Raw genomic sequence first — 22,259 nt, forward strand, 5'->3', positions numbered from 1 at the left:
TCATGTTTGATATTTTTCAAATTTAACTCAAATGGTCCTCTCGTAAGTTCCCTTTGATCATTTAAAAAGAAAATCTAAATAAATTGATGTAAGCATGGAGAGCATGGACCATTTCAAACCCCAAACCAAGGAGGAGAGTAGCTGTCAAGGAAGATCCAATTAAGACCCACACATCTTGGATGGATTTGGGCCATTTGGGAAAAGCATTACAATGCTAAGTAGGCCCATTACAAAAGGGAGAATAAAAGTCTACAACAAGCCTTTCAACCCTTTATTCAAGAATGTTTGAGGAATATGAGTTTGGATGAAGTAAAGAGACCAAGGGAGGAAGAAAACAAGTCCATTAACTAAAGGGTATAATGGTCCATGCAAGTCAATCTAACGAGAAGAAGAAAATAAGTAAAAAAAAAAAAAAAAAAAAGATTTTTCCATAAAGGAGAAATCTTCTTCCCATTGGATTCTTTTTCCTAATCCCATGGAAAATCTTCTCATTTAAAGGGAACATAGGCAAAGAGGAAAGATTTCTTCTTAAACAATGTGACATCTTAAAAGAAGAAGAAATCAAATCTCATTCTTTAAATAACCAAATCCCCCACGGTTTAGAAAAGATATAGGTGGTCTCTTTACTCTTTTAATAGTCAGTTTTAATTTACCATATTTACTTCCATTAATTCTTCTACAATTAATTAAGATCTTTTTCATTTAACAAAGTTTCCACAAAGGAAAATCCTATTTAATTTATTTTAGTAAAAGTCTTCTTAATTTTTATTTTTTTCTCATTCAAAGTAAGATTTATTTTCCTTTGTAATTTTTATAATTAATGTAGAAGATTTATTTTCTTATAATGCACATAGACTACTCTATAAATAGGCATTCAATTCAAAAGTGTAATCATTTAAGTTTGGGACAACAAAATTATAAAGTTATCTTCAACTAGTGAGATGTCTTCAGCCTTCTCGTTGAGTAAGGAATTTGATCAACTTATCAAAGTATATTTGTGGCATTTTTCTCATTCTTTTAAATTTCACAATTACCTTAGTTCTTATCAATTTATTGATAGTGAGTTAAGTAGGTAGAGTTTATTAAGATTTTGTTTATTAGGATTTAAGTCTTTGATGCTTTAAGAGTATTATGTGAGCTCTAGATTATATTGTTGATCTTGAGTTTTGTATCATATGGTATCATAGCTTAGTTTTCATATAAACCTTACTATCATTTGCATTTATTCTTTACTTTCTTGCATTGTTATCATCGTCCATATTAAAAAAAATACATATCTATACATACATTGACCAAGCAAGAAACAACAACATGAAACTTTCTTTGTTTGTTACTTTTCCCTTGAGCATAAACATCATCATCATTATCGTCACTATAACTTAAAAATCTTTCCATTTTTAAGATTACGTTTCCTATTTAGTTAAAAAAAAAAGAGAAAAAGAAAGGAAATAAAGGAAAGAAATCTTGATCACTCAATATTCTAATCACGAAAGTACTTACTTTTATGCTCAACTATCCTTCTTTATCACGATGCAAGGCTGCATCACCATAAAGCAAACTTTTTTTTTTTTGCTTTCACCCAAAAATCAACATGCATCCATACTTACACATCTCATTAGCACAAGACTTCATATTCATTATAGAGTTTAGTGTATATCAGGATAAGAAATTTAGGGACATCTTCGATTTTCCTCCTTAGGGTAAAACCAAATCTACATATAATTCTCCATAGTTGTTTTTTTGCACCTTTTGTTTCTTTTTTTCTTAAAGCTCTAGCTCTAAGATGCATCTAAACATTTAATTTGCATTCTCGTATTTAGCATAACATATGTAATGCACTTACTTTTCATCTATGTGTTAAAAACTCTAGCTTTTAGTATTTGTGTGATATTTTTTTCCATAGGGCTCCTTGTAGTGTTTTAAAATAATACTTGAATACCTTGATTCATAAGAACCTTATTCAACACTCAACTTGCAAGCTAAAGAGTAAACGATGAAAGGCAAGAGTATGTAAGCTCATTAAAGGGTAAAAGCCAAATAAGTGCAACGCGAGAGACATGATAAGGGAGTGATTATTTCTTTTCACTAACCTTTTTTTTCTTGCAAGACAAGTCTTAAGAATGTGTAGTGAAAATCAAGGTCGTGCTGAAATGAGACTATTTGTAGAGGTGATGCACGCCAAACTAGCAAGGCTTAGTCAAGTAGTGGAAGGCATGAGGAGCAGTTAAAATGAAGTGAAACATGAGACTCATTACACCAAACAACCTAGAACTAGAATCCCCAGTGATGAAGCCAAGTCCTGTAACGGTTATAAAGAAGAAAATCGGTTGGAATGAAGGAAAATACTAGGAAAAATAATATCAGCTCCATCATAATAAAGATATCACCCTTCAAATGTAGGAATGATACAAAAACCTACCTGAAATAAAAAAAGAAAGTAGAGTTGGTCTTCGACTGCCATAATTACAATGAATAAAAAAGGATCAATCTGGCAGTTGTAGAATTCACTGATTATGCCTTAGTATGGTGGGATCAACTAATCCTCACTAGACGACGTAACAGGGAACGATCAGTCTCCATCTAGAGAAAGATGAATGTCATCATGCAAAAAAGGTTCATATATTCTTATTACTATGGAGAAATACATCAGAAATTTCAACGTTTATCACAAGAAGATGGATATGGCCATGATTAAGGCTAATATCAAAAAAGATCGCAAGACAACCATGACAAGATTCTTAGGAAGTCTTAACAAGGAGATTATAATATTATAGAGTTATAACACTACACGGACTTAGAAAACATGGTAGACATAGTAGCATTAAATGTTTCAAGTGTTTAAGAGTCGGGCAAATCATCTCTCAATGCCCAAATAAGAACATTATGCCATTGAGAGACGATGACAAAATCAATAATGTCAAGGATTGTGAAAGTGATGATAATGGCAGTATGTCGTCACTAGAAGATATAGATAAAAAAACATGAGTATTTCATGTAGAGAGCATCTATTTGTCATTAAGAGAACCCTTAATATCCAAATAAAGGAAGAAAATAATTAAAGGGAGAACATATTTCATATATGGTGTGTCGTGAATAGAAAAGTGTGCAACACAATTGTTGATGGAGGGAGCTACTAACATAGTCAGCACCACACTTATTAAAAACTTGAGATTGACCTGTACAGAACACCCCAACCCTTATAGGCTACAATGGCTGAACGAATATAGAAAAGTCAAAATAAACAAACAGGTAACAGTATCTTTCACCATAGAAAGGTATCAGGATTAAGTCAAATGTGATGTCGTACTTATGCATTTTAGCCATCTCCTACTTGGATAACTATGGCAATACAATAGATGAGTTACCTATGATAGCTTTAAGAATCGCTACTCTTTTAATTTTAATGGGAGAAGTCACATTCTCATTCCATTCATATCTAAAGAAGTATACAATGCCTACTCAAAGTCAAAAGATCTCTAGAGGGAACTTTAGATCATACAATCAACAAGAAAAAAATATATAAAAGAGGCCAAAAAGAAAAGAGGAATGCCAACTAAGTGAAAAAAAAAGACCAAAAAAGAAATAAAAGCCCCATTGAGTGATAAAGAGGCTAAAAGAAAAAATAAATACCCAATGAGAAAGAAAGAGGCCTAAAAGAAAAAAGAATGCCCAATAAGAGAAAAAAGGAGAAAGAAAAGAAAAGAGTGTCTATTTGCGAGGGAAAGAGAGGTGAGGAATGTCTATTATGAGAAAGTCTAATTATACTTCAGTACAAGAAGACTTATTTAAATTTGACTAACTTTAACCCTTCTTTGTCTAGTGTTGTGTTGTCTCTTTTGCAAGAGTTCGAGAACATGTTCCTAGAGGAGATACCAGATAAGCTACCACCATTATGAGAGATTAAGCATCTAATCAACTTCGTTCTTGATTCCTTAATTCCAAACTAACCAGCCTACTAAAGTAATTTTAAAGAGACAAAGAATCTTCAGAGGCAAGTGGAGGAGTCATTGGAGAAGGGCCATGTTTGTGAAAGTTTGAGTCCCTATGTTACTTTGTTCCTGTTGGTACCAAAAAAAGACATGTCATGGATGATCTGACATATTGTCGGGTTGTGAATAAAATAACGGTAAAGTATAAACATCACATTCCTAAACTTGGCAATAAGTTCGATGACTTGAGTAGAGTAAACATCTTCATTAAAATAGATTTAAAGAGTGGGTACCATCAAATCCGATAAAGCCTGGTGAAGAGTGGAAGATCGCCTTCAAGTTAAATATGGTTTGTATGAGTGGTTAGTTATCCTTTTTGAGTTGACTAATGCTCTTAGTATTTTTATGCCATTGATGAATCATGTTCTATGACTATATCTTGATAAGTTTGTGTTATTTACTTTGACGTCATTGTGATATATAACAAATTGTTGAATGATCATCTTGAGCAAATTAGAACTGTTATTGAGAATGTAAGAAAAGAAAAACTATCAAATTTTGTTGTAAGGGATTTTATTTTTTTCGTTACATATATATATTTATTACTGCACTCGTATTTGTTCTGTTATTAGGCTCCCTTTTACCCAACTAAGTATCTGGGATGTAACAGTTGGTATCAAAACATGATTCTCAAAAAATCTCTTACACTATGGTATAAAGTTTAGCTGTAGAAAAAAATGTGTTAAGGAATTCTTAGCCTTAGAAATGATCTATTTTGACACAGTCACCAAAATTGTTTCTAAAACCTTTTATCTCCTTTTTATAGGCTTAATGACTAGAGGAAGACTTTTTATACAACAACTCAAGACCCATGATGCTCTAATTTGGGCTGAGTTTACAGAATTATTCCAAGTTATTCAAGGTCTGACCGCTGCTATAGGTAATAACTGAGCTCATAATAACCAGCCACCCTTTACTTGGCTAAACCATCTCCTATAATATCTCAAAATTTAGGAGACTGAACCCTCCTCACTTTGATGGTGGACCCGACCTTACGGTCGTAGAAGCATGAACTATGCAGATTGAGAAACTTTTCTATGTTTTAAATCGTATTGAGGAACAAAATATTCCCTTGACAAGTTTTATGTTCAATGGAGAGGCTGAACATTAGTAGCGACTTAAGAAGGATAATTTATCAACTCCAACTACTTGGGGTCATTTTGTGGATGCCATTTTTAAGAACTTTTTCTTAGTTTACGTTTAAGAGAAAAAGGAGGAGAAATTCTAAGACTTGCATCAAAGAAACATGACTGTCAGTTAATATATCGCCCGATTTATCCAGTTATCCTAGTTTGCTCCTATGATTGTAGCCACTGAGAGTTGGGAGGCTTATAAATTTTCAAAGGGTCTTAAAATTGATATATTTGATTGAATTGATGTATGGAAGCCCAACTCCTATGTTAAGGTTCTTGAACATGCCCAGTTGGCCAAAGAACTCATTGCAGCCTGATATCGATAAATTAGTCATGTTCGTGCACAACAATAGTAGAAAAGGAAGATGATTGTCCCTAGCCCTGATTGTACAACCCCATTTGATTCCTGCTACTAACCCACCCCCACCTCCTAGTAACCCTGTTTAGTTTGCCAAGGTATGTCAACATTGTGGGCGAAATCATCATAACCGACCATGTCACCGTTTCAACAATTCCAACTACAAGTGCGGGAGCATGCATCATTTTATGAAGGATTATCCCCATAACCGCGGGATGCTACTAAACCCATTTAACGTGGGAGAATCTTCCATCTCGAAGAGTTTGGTGCTATAGCTACACCAACTATTATTCAGGGTATGTTTTCTTTTTATAACTCTAATGTATGTGTTTTGATTGATACATATGTCACCCGCTTTTTTGTATCATGTAGATTTGCAAGAAACTTAAGAATTAAGCTAGAACCTTTAGGATAAATTTTAGTAATAGAAACACCATATAGAGGACTTTTTGAACCCATATTACACATAGGAACTATAAAGTGAATATTTCAAGCAAATAATTAACTATAGATCTCATACTTCTAGATATTCTTGAATTTCATGTAATACAAGTAATGAATTAGTTAGAAAACCATTGAGCTGTCATCGACTGTAATGATAAAATTATAACTCTACGCTCGCGTAGAAGGAAAAAATCTTAGAATTATAGGAAAATGTTATTTTATAAATGAATATTTTTTGAATGTTTACAAAATTTTATAACTACCTGGTAAGGATTTCTCTTTCAAAAATTTTGTTTGTCTTTTTCTAACTTTTGTGATACATAGACACATAAATCTTGAGCCATTAATTCAGGTTATCGCTATCTTCTTTAACTTCCTGGAGATTTTTCTAATGGAACTATCAGGTCTACCTCCTTAGCAGGAGATTGAGTTCTCCATTGACCCAGTCCCAAAAATATATCCTATATAAAAAATCATCTACTGTATAGGCTGAACAGAGCTTTTAGAGTTAAAATATCAAATTACAGTGTTGAGGGAGAAGGAGTTTATTAGACCAAGTTATTCTCCTTGAGGTACTCTGATTTTATTTGTGAAAAAAGAATGATGGGACTCTCAGGCTTTATATTGACTATCGGAAACTTAACTAGGTGACTATAAAAAGTAAGTGCCCTTCGCCTCGTATTAATGACTTGTTTGACCAATTGCAGGGTGCATTAGTGTTATTTAAGATTAATCTCAAGCCTGGCTATCACCAATTGAGGGTTAAGGCTGAAGATATTCTCAAAACAACATTTTGCTGTAGATATGATCAATTTGAATTCAAGGTCATGCTTTTCGAGTGAACCAATGTCATCGCTGCCTCTACTAACCTTGTGAACCGAGTTTTCAAGCTTGTACTGGATCAGTACTTTATTGTTTTTATTAATGACATTCTGGTATATTCTAAGAACCCTAAGGAATATGTAGTTCACCTAAATCAAGACTTAAAGACTCTCTAACAACACCGATTATATGCCAAGTTAAGTAATTGCTCTTTTTAGTTAGACCTGATTTCTTTACTTGATCATATGATTTCTGGTGATAGAGTTTCTGTTGACCCTTCAAAGGTTAAGGCTGTCATTAATTTGAGTCAACCAACTAATATAACAGAAGTTCACAATTTTTTGGAATTAGTAAATTATTATTGGCACTTCATTAAGGGGTTCTCTTGCATTACCGCCCCCTTAACTCGTTTCATAAAAAACAGTATCATGTCTGATTGGAATGAAAAATGTGAAGATAACTTTGTCAAACTTAAGAATCGACTCACCACTACCCTGGTATTGATCCTCCCTGACAATACTGGATGATTCTTAGTTTTCTGTAATGTGTCTCATGTTGGTCAAAGATGTGTACTCATACAACATGAAAAGGAAATAACATATGACTACAGATACTAAAGTCGCATGAACATAATTACCCCACTCATAACCTTGAGCTTGCTATCATTGTTTTTGCTCTTAAGATGTGACGCCACTACTTATATGCTTAAACATTTCAAATCTATACCGATCACAAAAGTCTAAAGTATTTATTTTTTCAGGAGTTGAACATGAGACAGAAGCATTGGATGAACCTCTTGAAGGACTATGACTACAAGATCCTGTACTACCCAGGTAAGGGTAATATAATCATTAATGCCCTTAGTCGAAAGGATTCAACCATATTAGCCAAATTGATGGTTTTCAACTAGAGGATATCGAGACATTCTGATTGAACCATTACGACAAAGGTACATACCCTGCCCAAATTTGGATCCAGCCCACTCTCTTAATGAGAATTTGGAAAGCTTAAGCAATGGATTCTGAAAGTTTGAAACATATAGATAAGTTTCTATCCAAAGAAGTCTACGACTTCATAATAACCGATGATGGACTATATAGATTCTGAGATCGAGTATGAGTACCTAGCCACCCCGAGCTTAGATTGGATGTTATGAAGGAAGCCTATGTATCCAAGTTGTTTATATATCATAGAAGTACTAAGATGTATCAAGATCTAAGGCATTGCTTCTTGTGGCCTAGTATGAAAAAAGATATTTTTGAGTTTGTCTCTCGATGTCTCACATGCTAAAGGATAAAGACATAACATCAAAGACTCAATGACCTTTTGCAAGGTCTCCCCATCCTAAAATGAAAAGGAGAATATGTGACTATAGACTTCATCACGGGTTTGTCAAGGATGAGTTCATATGATAATGTTATTTGGTTCATTGTAGATAGATTGACCAAATCTGTCCATTTTCTTACAGTCAAGACTATAAACTCAATCAGTAAGTTAGTTCAGTCGTATGTTAAGGAGATTATCCAACTCCATGGTGTTCCTGCTTCTGTGGTTTCAGACAACGATCCTTATTTCACCTCTCAATTTTTGGGAAAGTTTTCAAGAAACTCTTGCCTCCAGCTTGTACTTCAGTACTGCTTACTATCCATAAACTGATGAAAAGCCTAAACGAACTATTCAGACGCTGGAGAACATGTTGCGCACCTGTGTACTAGATTTTCGTGACAGTTAAGATCAACATCTCCCACTTACTGAGTTTGTTTACAATAAGAACTATCACTTCAGTATTGGTATGAGCCTATTTGAAGCTTTCTATAGTAGCCCCTATTGATTCCCAACCTGTTAGAATGAAATTGGGAATAGACATCCCCTATAACAGATTATGTTTAGGAAACTGTTGACAAGGTTGTCGTCATTCGGAAAAATCTCATTACTGCTAGAGTTATCAGAAGAACTAAATTGACAATAGAAGAAGCACTTTGGAATTTATTGTTGATGATCATGTTTTCCTCAAGGTCTTTCCATAAAAAAGAACGATGTAGTTTAGAAAGAGAAAAAAATTGAGTCCTTATTTTAATAGACATTTTAAGATTTTGGGATGTGTAGGTCTCGTGGCGTACTACCTTTCATTGTCCCAAGAATTTGCAGACCTATGTGATGTTTTCCATGTCTCCATGCTGAGAAACCATCACCATGATCCTTCTCACATCATCCTGCATTAGCAAACTCTTGTACGTTCGGACATGGCTTATGTGGAGTACCTTACCGACATCATTGATTGGATGGAGAAGGTTCTGTATAATAGGAGGATCATTATGGTTAGTCATCCATTGTGTTACCTACCGTTCATCGCCATCGGCCTCCACATGCTACCACGTGGTAGCCATGCACATTGCCACGTGGCAAATATGTATTTTGCCTCCCATGATTATTTAAAGCCCCTCCACTTCCTCTTTTCTCCCAGTCCTTCCATTTTTTTCTCTTTTTCACTTAACTAAAGGTTTAGATAGAGAATTAGAGAGAGAAATCTTAGAAGAGAGAGAGAGTCTTGGGAAGAGATAGAAAAACCTTCGATTTTCATGCGATAATTCTCTTTCTTTCCTCTTCAGTTTCTTTTTTTTAATCATATTTCATGTTTAAAAGGGCACACCCTTAGACTCTTTATTCACTTACATTTCAGAAACACTACTTAATTATAGGACTCTACCAAATGACCTTCTTTTCTCCTCCCAAAAAGCAAATCGATATGGAAAATCTCAAGGTTTTTTATAAGGAATTTTTTGAGTATTTTTTCATACATTTCTAAATGATTTTATAGATAATGTAACTTGAATTTTTGAGTGATTTTGATGCATGAAATTAAAATATGATTATCTTTTTATTATTATGAATATGAACGTGAATTAAGATGTATGATTAACACAACTTATGAAGATTTGAAGTATATGCAAGTTTGACCATTTGTCTTGCCTTTAGTGATCACAGAGATGGTCATTCTATTAGGTCGCAGCTAGAGAGGATGTCTTGATGGCCAAGTCTGGGTAAAATAGACCTTTTATGCCGGAATATGTTATTAGACCCCCACCGAGTTCTAAATGTGTGATGATTATAAATGAAAATAAATAAAACAAGTGCGAAGAATGAAAAATCAATTTGACGGGTTTCTATTTTTGTATCTAAATCTGTATATGAATTTGTTGGTGAACCACTCTATGTGAATGAGATTAGTGTTCCCTCTTATGAGAGTGGATTTGCGATCTAATCTATAGGGACCATAGTGGCGAAATGCAGTTATGGTCATTAGTTTATGTCTAAAATGACGAATATAGAAATGGACCACAGTGGCGAAGTGCAGTTATGGTCATTAGTTTATGTCTAAAATGACGAATATAGAAATGAATATGTTGTCATTCATAGATGTTATTTGGGAATCCTTCTGTCCTCAATTGATATAAGTTAAAACGATTTTGCGTGAAGATCTATTAAAGATGTTAATAAAATTTATCTATCTAATAACATGACTAGAATAGTTGTTTGACATTACATATTCTAACGATATATTTTTTTCTATTTTATTTTAATTTTGTTATGCTTTTAATTGGTTCAACTAGTTTTAATTACACTACCCTGTTGTGTCTTGACTATCTTACTTTCTACTTTGCCTTTATGTCATGTTATGATATTAATGTTCAAAAATAAGTTTTAAACATAGATAAAGGTTTTCTTAATATTTCAAATAAATTTGCTATACGACAAGACGTAAAGGTAAGTCACTCATTTAAGTAAACATATTTTATTCTAGAGTTTAATAACCTTTATAGACCTTAATAGTGTAGTTTAAATACTATTTTCCTTATTGAGTTATTTGAAACTCACCAGAATCCATGTCCCTCCTCAGATAATGGAAGTGATGATTCACACGTTGAGTTGCCCTTTGAAGCCTATTTGGATCCATTCATGGATCTTTAGGAAGATTATAAGTGTTTTATGTCCGCACTTTAATGAAATCAACTTGTAATGAAAGAAGTAGCTCTCCATAACTTTTGTATATCTATGTATTTTGACAGCCATCTTCTTGAAACTCAAATTTTGTTGTAAGGGATTTAGTTTTTTCGCTGGATATATATATTTTTATTATTGCACTCATATATGTTCTATTATTTGGCTCCCTTTCAACCCACCAAGAATTTGGAATGTCACATATTCAGCCAAGGAAAAAGTGTTCAAAAAACAACAGCAAAAAGAGTCATAACACAAGAAAAGGCTGGGGGAAAATGTTTGAGAGGGAAATAACAATCCCGCCCACGGAGGATGTCTTACCCAAGAGGAATTTGGCTTCCTCTCTCCATGATTGAATTTCATTTTGTTGCATAAAATTATAAAAGCCTACAATACTCTTTGTAAAAAGACATAACTCTTCGTGAGCCTATAAGGGAGAAACCTTTTTTGTAAAAAGATATAACTCTTGATGAGCATATAAAGGAGAAAAAATTACTTCTGTTAAATTAAGGAAGAAGATAACACTCAAAAAAATAGTATATTACCATTCTCCATCTCACATTGAATTAAACCATAAATAGAGTTGAGTTTTGGGGTGTGAAGATTATCTAGAACTCTAATAGTATCCGGAAAAAAACAGAGGCTGTCAAGAGTGTCAACAATTAAGAATTGTTCTTCGTGGGTAGAAAAACAAACATCTTATCTTATTACTTCCGCATTAAGATCAGTCCTAATTTTCTAACAGTAGTATTAGAGTTTAGTTGCTTGCATTTGTGCCCGCAATAATCATGTTCTGATCTGTATTAAGTTTGTTGAGTTTTTTTTTTATGATGAATCCAAATAACATATTTTTTTTACACATGTATATATTTTTTTATTAAGAACTATTAACTCCCAATTTTTTTGTTATGTGTGGAACACTAAAATAACATAATTAGTGAAACCAAAAACCTCAAATATCTTGTCTTGCCATGAGTGGCAGAATGAAAAAAAGGGGAGAAACTGAAAAAAAAAAGATATGCACTGTGAATGGTGAAGGAAAAAAAAATTGGGAGAGAATGAAAAAAGTTAAAGATATGTATGCACATATATACATAGAGAACTGAAGAAAAAAAAACATAAAGAGGATGATGCACTGTGTGTGCGTGAAAAAAAATACATTATATGTCTGTGAAAGAAGAAAAAATAGGGAGAGAAAAAAGGAGATTGAAGATATATATATGTATATATATATGCATAAAAAATGGTTATCTTATAAAAAAAAAGGAGAGACTCTTTATTTTATTTTATTTTTTCTCTCTCATGATGATGACGACGACATTACCTATTTTGTTGAGAGGAGGATTTGAACACTTGACATCTCCAATCATACCCTTAATTTAACACTCTCCTACCACTTGGCCAATTGATTGGCAATACAAGTATTTTAATAGTATTCCATGTATGCATATTATTTTATTATTTGGAATGCAATAACGTTGTCTTATCATTATTGTACTAATGTATATTAATTAGCTTATATACATTATTTAGTTATACATTTTTTGTTAAGTTGAGGTAACTACATATATTAATATGATATTTTTTTATGCTAATTAGTTTTGCAAAAGTAAAGGGTTACATGGATATGTTCTATTTTATTTTTGTCATGATAATTAAATTACAATATTTCTAATTTGTATCATATGTGATGATTATGAAGCTAGTGAAGTTTTTGAACATATGATATAAGCAATAAAATTTTGATAATTTAATTATAAAAAACCATGCACAATATTTATTTTTTATATGCTTGTAAAAATGGCAAACAAAAATATGATTATTGATTTTTCCACCAACGAGAAGTTGAATGGGACAAATTATGATATATGGAATAGGAAGATTCAATATCTTCTTAATGAGTGCGAAGTTTTAAAAACTTTAACCACTACTATACATGAGGAAAAAAATATCAATAGTGATCGGTACAATGAGGATCTAGCTGTATACTAGGAATGGTCTAATAAGGATCATTATACGCACTATATTATGTTGTATTGCATGCATAACGATCTCATTGTAGAGTTCGAGAATTGTTCTATGGCTAAGAACATGTGGAAAAAGTTTAAGGTTACTTATGGCCAGACATCCGCAACAAGGTTTCGTGCCTTATATTTAAAGTGAATGAAGTATGAAGAGGATCCAAAACACAGTATAGCTGAACACTTATGTGCAATGAGTGTTATGGTTCGTGACCTTAAGGCTAGAGGGTGTAACATGAGAGATCGGAGCAATTTTGAATGTGATTCGTTCACTTCCAGATGAACCTGAATATTGAAAAAATTTTAAACTCCTAATGGTTCATAGCGAACACATTAATACTTTCTTGAAAATTGCTAGGCACATTGAGATGAAAGTTAAATATCAAAAAATGTTTAATCCTTCCAATGTAGTGCTTGTTGCCCATAGAGGGTTAGACCCAAAGGAAACAAGTCTAATCGTGCCAAGCAATTTATCAAATATCAGCCCCCCTCTCAAGCCAGTGGACCTACAGCTGGTGTGGCCAAACAATATAAGGTTAAATACCATAAAGAGAAAAATGTAACATGTATAAAGTGCTACAACTGCAGCAATAAGGGTCACTTCGCTCGTGATTATTCTGAGCCAAAAAAGATACCCTTCTCTATTTTGTCTTTTGATTTATTCATTTATTCCCATGCATTAGTTGTTAATTCTTTTCTAATTGGATTATAGACACAGGAGCAAGCAAACATATAATTCAATATCGAGCTAGATTAATGGACTACCATCGTGTCCTTGTGGGTTCATAAACTTTTGTATTGGGTAACAATAACAAAGAGGACGTCTTTAAAATTAGAACATACCAGATCAAGCTACATGGAGGAAATACTTTACTCCTTCATGATACTCTTTATAGATTTAGGGTACGATGTTGTTTACTTTCAATTGTTTCCTTGTTGAAATTAGGTTTTTCTTTTAACTTTAAGTCTGATACTTTAGATATTTTATATCATGGTGATATATTTGGTCATGGTTTTTTAAGAAATATTTCTTTATTCTTTACTTGGATGATAATATATATAATAATATCATGTTTGCTTATGTTTCTCACTTTGAATCTATTAAATAACATGCTACACTTGATCATATTGGCCAAGACTAAATTAGTAGACTGCTAAAGAAGGTCTTTTGGACCGACGTACTAAGGCTAAGTTGCCTAAATTTGAGTCATGCTTAGCCGATAAAGCGAGTAAGAAGCCTTTTAGGAAGATGTCAAGTCCCTTAAAATTAATCCATTATGATATTTGTGTGCCTTTAAATATCAAAAGCACGTCATGGTGGCATATACTTTGCACCTTTAAATATCAAAAATACATCATGGTGCTATATACTTTCTCACTTTATAGATGGTTATTCATGATATGTGAATGTTTATCTGATTTCTCACTACTATGAAGCGTTAGATATGTTTAAACATTTTGTAACATAAGTGAAAAATCAAATGGATCAAAGAGTAAAGACTCTTCGAACCGATCATAGTCGTGAATACCTTTATGATATGGTCAAAGAATATTGTAAGAAAAATGATATATATAAGCAACTTACAATTCCTCATACTTCGCAACAAAATGGTGTTGTAAAGTAAAAGACTTGTATATTACTAGACATGGTTATGTCAATGATGGTACATGTCAACCTCTCTAATAAGTTTTAAGAAGATGCATTGCTTACGACAACCTACATTCTTAACCATGTACCAAGTAAAAGTATACATGTCACTCAACATGAGTTATGGAATGGCAAGAAGTCCATTTTGGATCGTTTACGTCCTTGGGGGTCGGTAGGGTATGTGCATAACATAACCCATAAGCACGAAAAACTAGGTCCAATAACAACTAAGATGGTGTTCATCAGATATCTGAAACATTCAAAATGATATTTAATGTTTAGAGAACACCCGAATGGTGGCATGATCGAAATTGACTCCTGCAATGTTGATTTTCTTGAGGTTGAGTTCTCAGACATTGGTGAAATAAAAGAGAATCTCGATCTGTATAAGTTACAGGAGGACATACAATTATCTATTGATGAGAGGGATGTATTGAGAACCTACCAAGTCACCAATGATAGTGATATTCCACCAAATGAAAGAGATAGTTGAAACTTGCCTATAAATGATAATCTACTAAAAAATGGGGTTAGTTCTCAAGATTTGAGCTTAGAACATGAGGTTAGCCCTCAAGTTCCTAATCACACACCAACAAGGGACTGTGGGAAAGATTTATCATCTAGTTAGGCAGGTGATGAAGGTCCTAGAATCTGAAGGAGTGAATGTGGAAAAATTCTCTAATGATATTTTCAAATCGAATGAGAAATTTTCCTTTACACTCTTTTAAAAATTGAGGAACCCACCTCCTTTAAGGAGGCTATAAATTCACCCAAACAATAAAGAGTGGATTAATGTCATGAGGGATGAGATAGACTTGAAGATGAGAAATAAAATTTAGGAACTAATTGATCTCTTATTTGGACGTAAATCAATTAGAAACAAGTGGGTTTTCAAAATAAAATTTAGAGTTGATGGATCAATTGAAAAGTTTAAGGCCCGACTAGTGGCGAAATGTTTTATTCAAATTAAGGGTATAGAATATGAAGAGACTTTTTCTCCTGTGGTGAGATTTGCCTCTATTCACCTCCTTCTAGCCCTGGTTGTCCATTTGAACTTAGAGTTGTTTCGAATAGATGTTAAGACTGTTTTTCTAAATGGTACAGTTGAGCAAGAGGTATATATGAATCAACCTATTGGGTTTATCTCAAAAGGTCAAGAAAATAAAGTTTTTCTTATTAAAAGATTCATATATGGTCTCAAGTAGTCTTCCATATAATGGTATTTCAAATTCCATGAAGTCATTACTTCGTTTGCCTTGTCCATGGTCAATAAAGACCATTGTGTATATGTCAAGAAAGCAACATGAGGGATTATGTTTATCTCCTTATATGTTGATGGAATACTATTGGCTGGAAACGACATGGAGTTGATCAATACCGCCAAGCAGTGGTTGTCCTATGTTTTTTAGATGAAGGACATAGGTGAAGTCAGGTTTTTCCTTGGCATGGAAATAATGAGAGACCGTTCTAAGAAGCTTCTAGAACTGTGCTAAGAAACATATATTAAGAAAGTATTAGAATAATTTTAGATGCATTACTCCAATCCCGTTGACATCCTTATTAAAAATAGTCTAACCTTAAGTCTTGACTCATGCCTAAAGATAGATGAAGAGAAAAATAAAATGAGTGATATTCCTTCTACTAGTGTAATAGGCAGTTCGATGTATGCCATGTTATGTATACGGTCAGACATTTATTTTGCAGTTGGTTTGGTAAGTCGTTATCAAAGCAACCCTGGACATGCTCATCGACAAACAATTAAGAGAATTTTGCACAACATTCGTGGTACAAATGACCTAGTTCTCTGTTATTAATGAGGGGACTTAAGGTTGAAAGGATATTCAGATGTAGACTGGGGTAGCGATTGGGATGAGTCTAAGTCGACCTTAGGATATATTTTTTTTCCTTGGTGGAGGTGTCATATTTTGGTGTAGTAAAAAGTAAGATTGCATTGCTTTATCTACAATAGAAGTGGAGTATATTGCTAATTGTCTTGCTGTACAGGAAGCAATTTGGTTGAGAAGCTTTTTACTAGATCTCAACATCACCCATAAAGTTGATGAACCTGTAGAAATACATTGTGATAATACTACTGCTATCCAATATGCTCGGGATCTAAAATTTCATAGGAAAACTAAGTATATTAAGAGACATTATCACTTCGTTCGAGGCACCATAAAAAAAGAAAAAGTTATTATTAAGTATATATCCACTAGTAAAATGGTTGCTAATCCTTTGACTAACCCCATATCTAAAGATGATTTTTGAGGTCATGTGAAATGTTTATGTTTGCATAGTCTTTAGTTTTCAAATGGGATTTGATACATAATGGACATATATTTTTTGTGTCTTGATCATTTATGAAATAAAAGTTTGTTATTTTCTTACAAAATGTTCATGAACATAATTACATGATTAAGCACGTAATAATGTCATCAAGCTTTATGATCGACCTTATAACACGGATGATCTCCCTAACACTTGAGTAGCGAGTGGGATAAGACTAAATTATATTGGTATTAAGTATGTGCAATATGGATTGTCTTTAAACTTGAATTGTATTAATAACAAAATACTAAAATTTTATAGTCACCTTAGTATGTCTAAGATGAGACTCTAGAAAGTCCAGCATGAAATATATATGATTTCATAATAAAACCTTAGAGCCAAATATCGAGTGTCAGGTTACACATTGAGTATGTTGATCAAGTGGCTCGAGTTAGATACTTGAGTAGTATTTGGACTGATGATTCACATGACATAGAAGAGTGACATACCCAACTTAGTGGAAGCTATATTGTGACATACATATCATACTGTATGTGCTATATGACGACCGATATAGAGTGCGACAAAATAATTCCCTATTTTGTTATTGTGTGAAACCAAAAGACTCTTGTGCCCTATTTGTATGATACCCATCGACTTGGAGCTATCATATAAAGTCCTTATTTGGTGTTGCTACTTTAATATGTTTTCAAGGGCCACGAACTATACGATATAACGGAGCATGTTAGGAAAGCAGTCAACTTGAGATGGATTGTCATGAGTATTTAAAGAAAAATCTTTTTGACATCATCACATAAGCCCGGATAGTTATATTTTATATATAACCAAGTAATATAATTATAACATAAAGGGAGAATGTATGTTAATGGTAATGTCCAAATGATCTGGGATATTATAAATATGAAAATGTTGTATTAGTTAGATGGTGACTTAATATAACACTACTTGTTACTTTTTTCTCGCACGCCCCATTTTTTGTATGAAGCGTGAGAGATATATTGATGTGGTATATATTGTGATTAATGTGGCTTGTATGACCGGGTGAAAGATGTTGCATAAAATTATAAACACCAACAATACCCTTTGTAAAAAAATACGACTTTTCGTGAATCTATAAGAGAGAAATTCTTTTATAAAAAGATATGACTCTTAATGAGCATATAAGAGAGAAAAAATTACTTCTATTAAATTAAGGAAGAAGATAACACCCAGAAAAATAACATATTACTATTTTCTCTCTTACGTTGAGTTAAACTATAAATAGACATGAGTTTTGGGGTGTGAATATTACTCGAAACTCTAGTAATATCCGAGAGAAAATAGAGACAGTTAAGAGCGTCAATCATTAAAATTGCTCTTCGTGGTTTAGAAAAGCAAGAATCTTGTCCTATTACTTCTGTATTAAGGTTAATCCTAATTTTCTAAAATATTTTATTTTCTTTTGTCCTTTTTTTATTAAACTTGCGGCCAAGAAGAGGATCTACCAAATTTGAAAGAGCTCTAATTTAATAAGAATAGATCTTCATCAAGAAAGAAAAGAAAGAGTTCCAAGAGGATTCTGCCAAAGAGTTTTCCCTCCTAGCCAAATTCCTCTTCCTTTTTCCTACTCTAAGATCGAATCTTTCAAACTTTTTCAACTCAAGTTTTGTAAATCAAATTAATAAATTAAAGGAGACTCAAGCCGACATGATTTGGGATGCTCAAGATCGAATGGGATTTATCATGCCACACAAGAAAGAGAAGTCACTATTTTAATTAAAATTTGCTTAATTAATTAGTATTTTAATGTAATCCTAGATAAGGTAGACTTAAAAGTTTAATTAAGATTTCGATTTCTGTTTTCTAGTGGATTTTATAAGATGAATACCTATATAAAGGCATCACCCCTTTAATTGTATTCATTCAAGTCAGTTTAAGTTAATAAAGTTCAAGTTTGCTTTAGCTTTGTCTATTGCGAGTCCTCTTTAAAAGGTTATCTTCAACCATTTTATTGGATGAATGATTGATTCTACTTATTAAGGTAACCCATTGAGGCGTTTTATCATTTCTATTTCTTATTCCCAATTACCTTAATTCTCAATTACAAGTTGATCGTGGATTAAGTAGGGAGGGTTTATTAAGAGATTTTAAGTTATTCGCTACTGATGTTATATGAGGGGTTTTTTATTGCATGTGTTGATCCTAGTTTCTACATCATCTTTTTTGGTATGTCAATCATCATCATCATGCCCCAATTTCTTGTTTTTTTTGTCTCTTTTCTCAATTATGTTGTCTTCGAGTTGTCTTTTTCATTAGTCATCATTATAACCAGTTCCTCTTATGCCATTGCATCTATTGTGTTGTCTTCGTCATTAATTTCTTTAACCACCTATTCTTTTAACACAACTACTCTCTTTCTTCTCATTTTCAAAGAATAAAGAAACTTCTAAAATAAAGCATTTGTTGATGACAAAAAAGGGTCGGGTTATTTAGGTTCTTAGTTTAGATTTAAATGCTCAAAGGTTTTGTTTGGGTAAAAATATACTTGGAAGTGGTCTTGGGTTTAAAAAGAAATTTAAAATTGGGCTTGCACTAAGGTTAAAAACATGGAGCTAAGCTATTGTCTCTTGTAGGCTTGATGGGGTTCACAATTTGGGGTGAATTTTTAGGTTTTAATCTTAAAATGAAAGAGATTTAGTTTGAAGATTGAGTTGGTTATAGGTTTGAGTTTTGATCTTTTACCTTAAGAAAGGTAAAGTCCACCTCCTTGATCAAGTTTGAGTTTTAAGTTTTAATTTAAAAAGGGTCCAAGTCCACCTCCTTGATTAGCTTGGATTTTAATTACCAATTATAATGATAATATATCTTTTAAAAATTTTACATAAAATTAAAATTAATCCATAAAATATTATGCTACTATACATATAAGGCAGACTTAGTTTTACAACTATATTGACAAAATATGCCAATAATACTCCTGTAATTATAACACTTCACTTTTATAAACTTAAAATCTATTAGTCGTTTATTAAGTTAAACTCATTCCTCTAAAAGTGACAGGATATATGCACTCAGATGATACAGATTAAAAATATTTATTCATACGAAGGATTGTTTTAGTTTGATCTGTTTTTTTTCTCTCATTAAACATAGTTACTATATCTGGTGTCTTCATTTATGATTTATGATTACATGTGAATGAACTAAGAACTAGTGTCCTAACTAGTTGTTAGACCTAAATCATTAACTCTAAAAAATTCTAACTTCAAGTTATTAATATTATGAGACATTATATGAAGCTTTTCAATCGCATATAGGGATGACAAGACTCGTTCATATTGCATGATTTGCCCAACTAAAATTTCTCTGAACCTATTTTTTCAAAAAAAAAATCAAATTAATTGTAGGATGGGTTCAAGTTGGCAAAAAATAATAGTCGGGCTGAGCAAGTTTGGGTTAGGCATTCCTAAAACCATCTCAACCTGACTTGTATTATATAGATATATATTTAAAATTAAATTAAATTATATATATAAATTGTTAGAAGCCCTACTCGTCTAGTCCTTTGTCAGTTCTTCTTCATCATTAATCTTCTAAATATGTCACCCACTGCCCCTAATGACCAGACACCCTTCGGTGATGTAAAAAGCGACGATAAAGAGGAATAATGATGATGAAGTGGAGAGGAAAACTGAGTGAGCGATGAAAAAAAATAAAAAAAGTGACTATGAGTGAGGACTTACATACAAGGAAGATTGACGACGAAGAAAAATCCATGGTGACTCGAAATATGATGATGATACGAAGAGGAAGACCAAAAGCAAAGTGAAGAGGAAGAGGGAGTGAGCAACAAGAAAAAAAAAAAGAAGTGAGTTAGAGTGAGTGGGGTGTGTATATATATATATATATATATATATATATATATATATATAAGAGATTTAGGGTTATATATATAAGAGATTTAGGGTTATATGTGTGCGTGTAGGGGGCATGAACTATCAGGAGCAAGAAAAGTTTTGAAATTTTGAATTAAGGTATTTTTTTTAGTGATTTATATGTTTAATTTAATATAAAAGAAATATGTATTGATGAACTACATAATTCATAATATATATCTAATTATACATGTATTGCAGGTATGCGGTGGATAAACTATAAACTCGCTACGGTTCGAAACAATAGAAAAAAATCAAGGTGGGTTCGAGTTTTCAGCATTAAAGTTTAGGACAGATCAAATTTGCTTATGTAAGTCATGAACTAGCTCCATTGCTATTCATAGTCACATGTTTTTTTTTGATGTGAGATTGAGGTATCATAATATGAGTTTCAATCTCATTCTCCTTAATATGTTTAAAATCTTTTTTCCTCAATAAACCCTTAGGTAATGGATAGACAACACTATTATAAGATTTTAATATAATTGTTGAATGATTAAGCATTGTATAAATTTTTTTTTGACTAAATTACTGGATTAGTCTTCTAAAATTTGACATTTATTATATTTCAACTCATAATGTTTTCTTCTTTGTTATAATTCAATTTCTGACATTTTTATTTGTTCGAGCACCTAATTTCTTTTTATTTTCTAACAAAAAAGTTAAACTTATTAGATATGTTTAGACTTTAAAAAGTAAATGACTTTGATTAATTAATAAAATTAATAAATTAAATAAAAATATTAGATCTAATATTTATTTTTATTATTTTATTGATTTACATACTTCAAAAAATTAATTTTCTGAGTTGTTTCTTAAAGTATTCAAACATGAATTAATCATTTTAAAACTTTTCAATTAGAAAAAAAAATGAAATTGAGTGAGCAGAGGTAAACTTTGGAAGAAACAAAAGTGCTTAAGCAAAGAAGAAAATATGAAAAAATTTATTCTTCTGGTTTTTATTTTGGAGGAGGGATAAAGAATCCTCCTTTTGTTATAAGAGAATTGATCAACTAAATAAGATTGCATCTATATGATATTTATACAGATACCTCTTTACCAGTACAAAACAGTTTAACAAATTTAACATAATAACAAAAGCTAACTGCCTAATTGCATAACAGAATAACAAAAGCTAAACATAAGCTAACTATCTAACTGTCATAACATTCCCGCTTCAAGTTGGACTTTGGTGAACGTCTGACAAAGCCAACTTGGAATGTAGATTCTGAAAAGCTAGAAAGGAGATAGGTTTAGTGAATATATCCACTACTTGGGTAGCTGAGCTAACATAAGTTGGTGCAACAATCCTTTCCTTGATCGTTATCCTAACTACATGACAATATCCAAATGTTTCGTTATTTCAATACTGGGTTTGTAGCTATATGTATTGATGCCTTGTTGTCACATTTTAGATCAATTGGTAAGGAGTAATCCACCCTCAAATCTTGAGGAATATACAAAACCCATTGCAGCTCACATATTGTCATAGCCATTGACCTGTATTCCACTTCAGTTGAACTTCTGCTGACAGTATTTTGCTTCTTTGCTTTCCAGGAGATTGGTGATGATCCTAGATATACACAATATCCAGTGATAGACTTTCTAGTTTTAGAGCATGCCCCCCCAATCTGAATTATAG

General features: G+C 32.4%; 1 long non-coding RNA gene across 1 annotated transcript; it reads left to right on the forward strand.

Moving 5' to 3' along the window:
- The first annotated feature begins 20,223 nt into the window (after positions 1 to 20,223).
- LOC148252748 (uncharacterized) lies at positions 20,224 to 21,167 on the forward strand. The gene is made up of 2 exons (XR_015814186.1): positions 20,224 to 20,716; positions 20,819 to 21,167. It is a non-coding gene; the product is annotated as an uncharacterized LOC148252748 (long non-coding RNA).
- The last annotated feature ends 1,092 nt before the right edge of the window (positions 21,168 to 22,259 follow it).

The sequence above is a fragment of the Carica papaya genome, chromosome 8 (assembly GCF_054855325.1).
Source record: "Carica papaya isolate Zhongbai chromosome 8, ASM5485532v1, whole genome shotgun sequence".
In the NCBI taxonomy this organism is placed as follows: Eukaryota; Viridiplantae; Streptophyta; class Magnoliopsida; order Brassicales; family Caricaceae; genus Carica; species Carica papaya.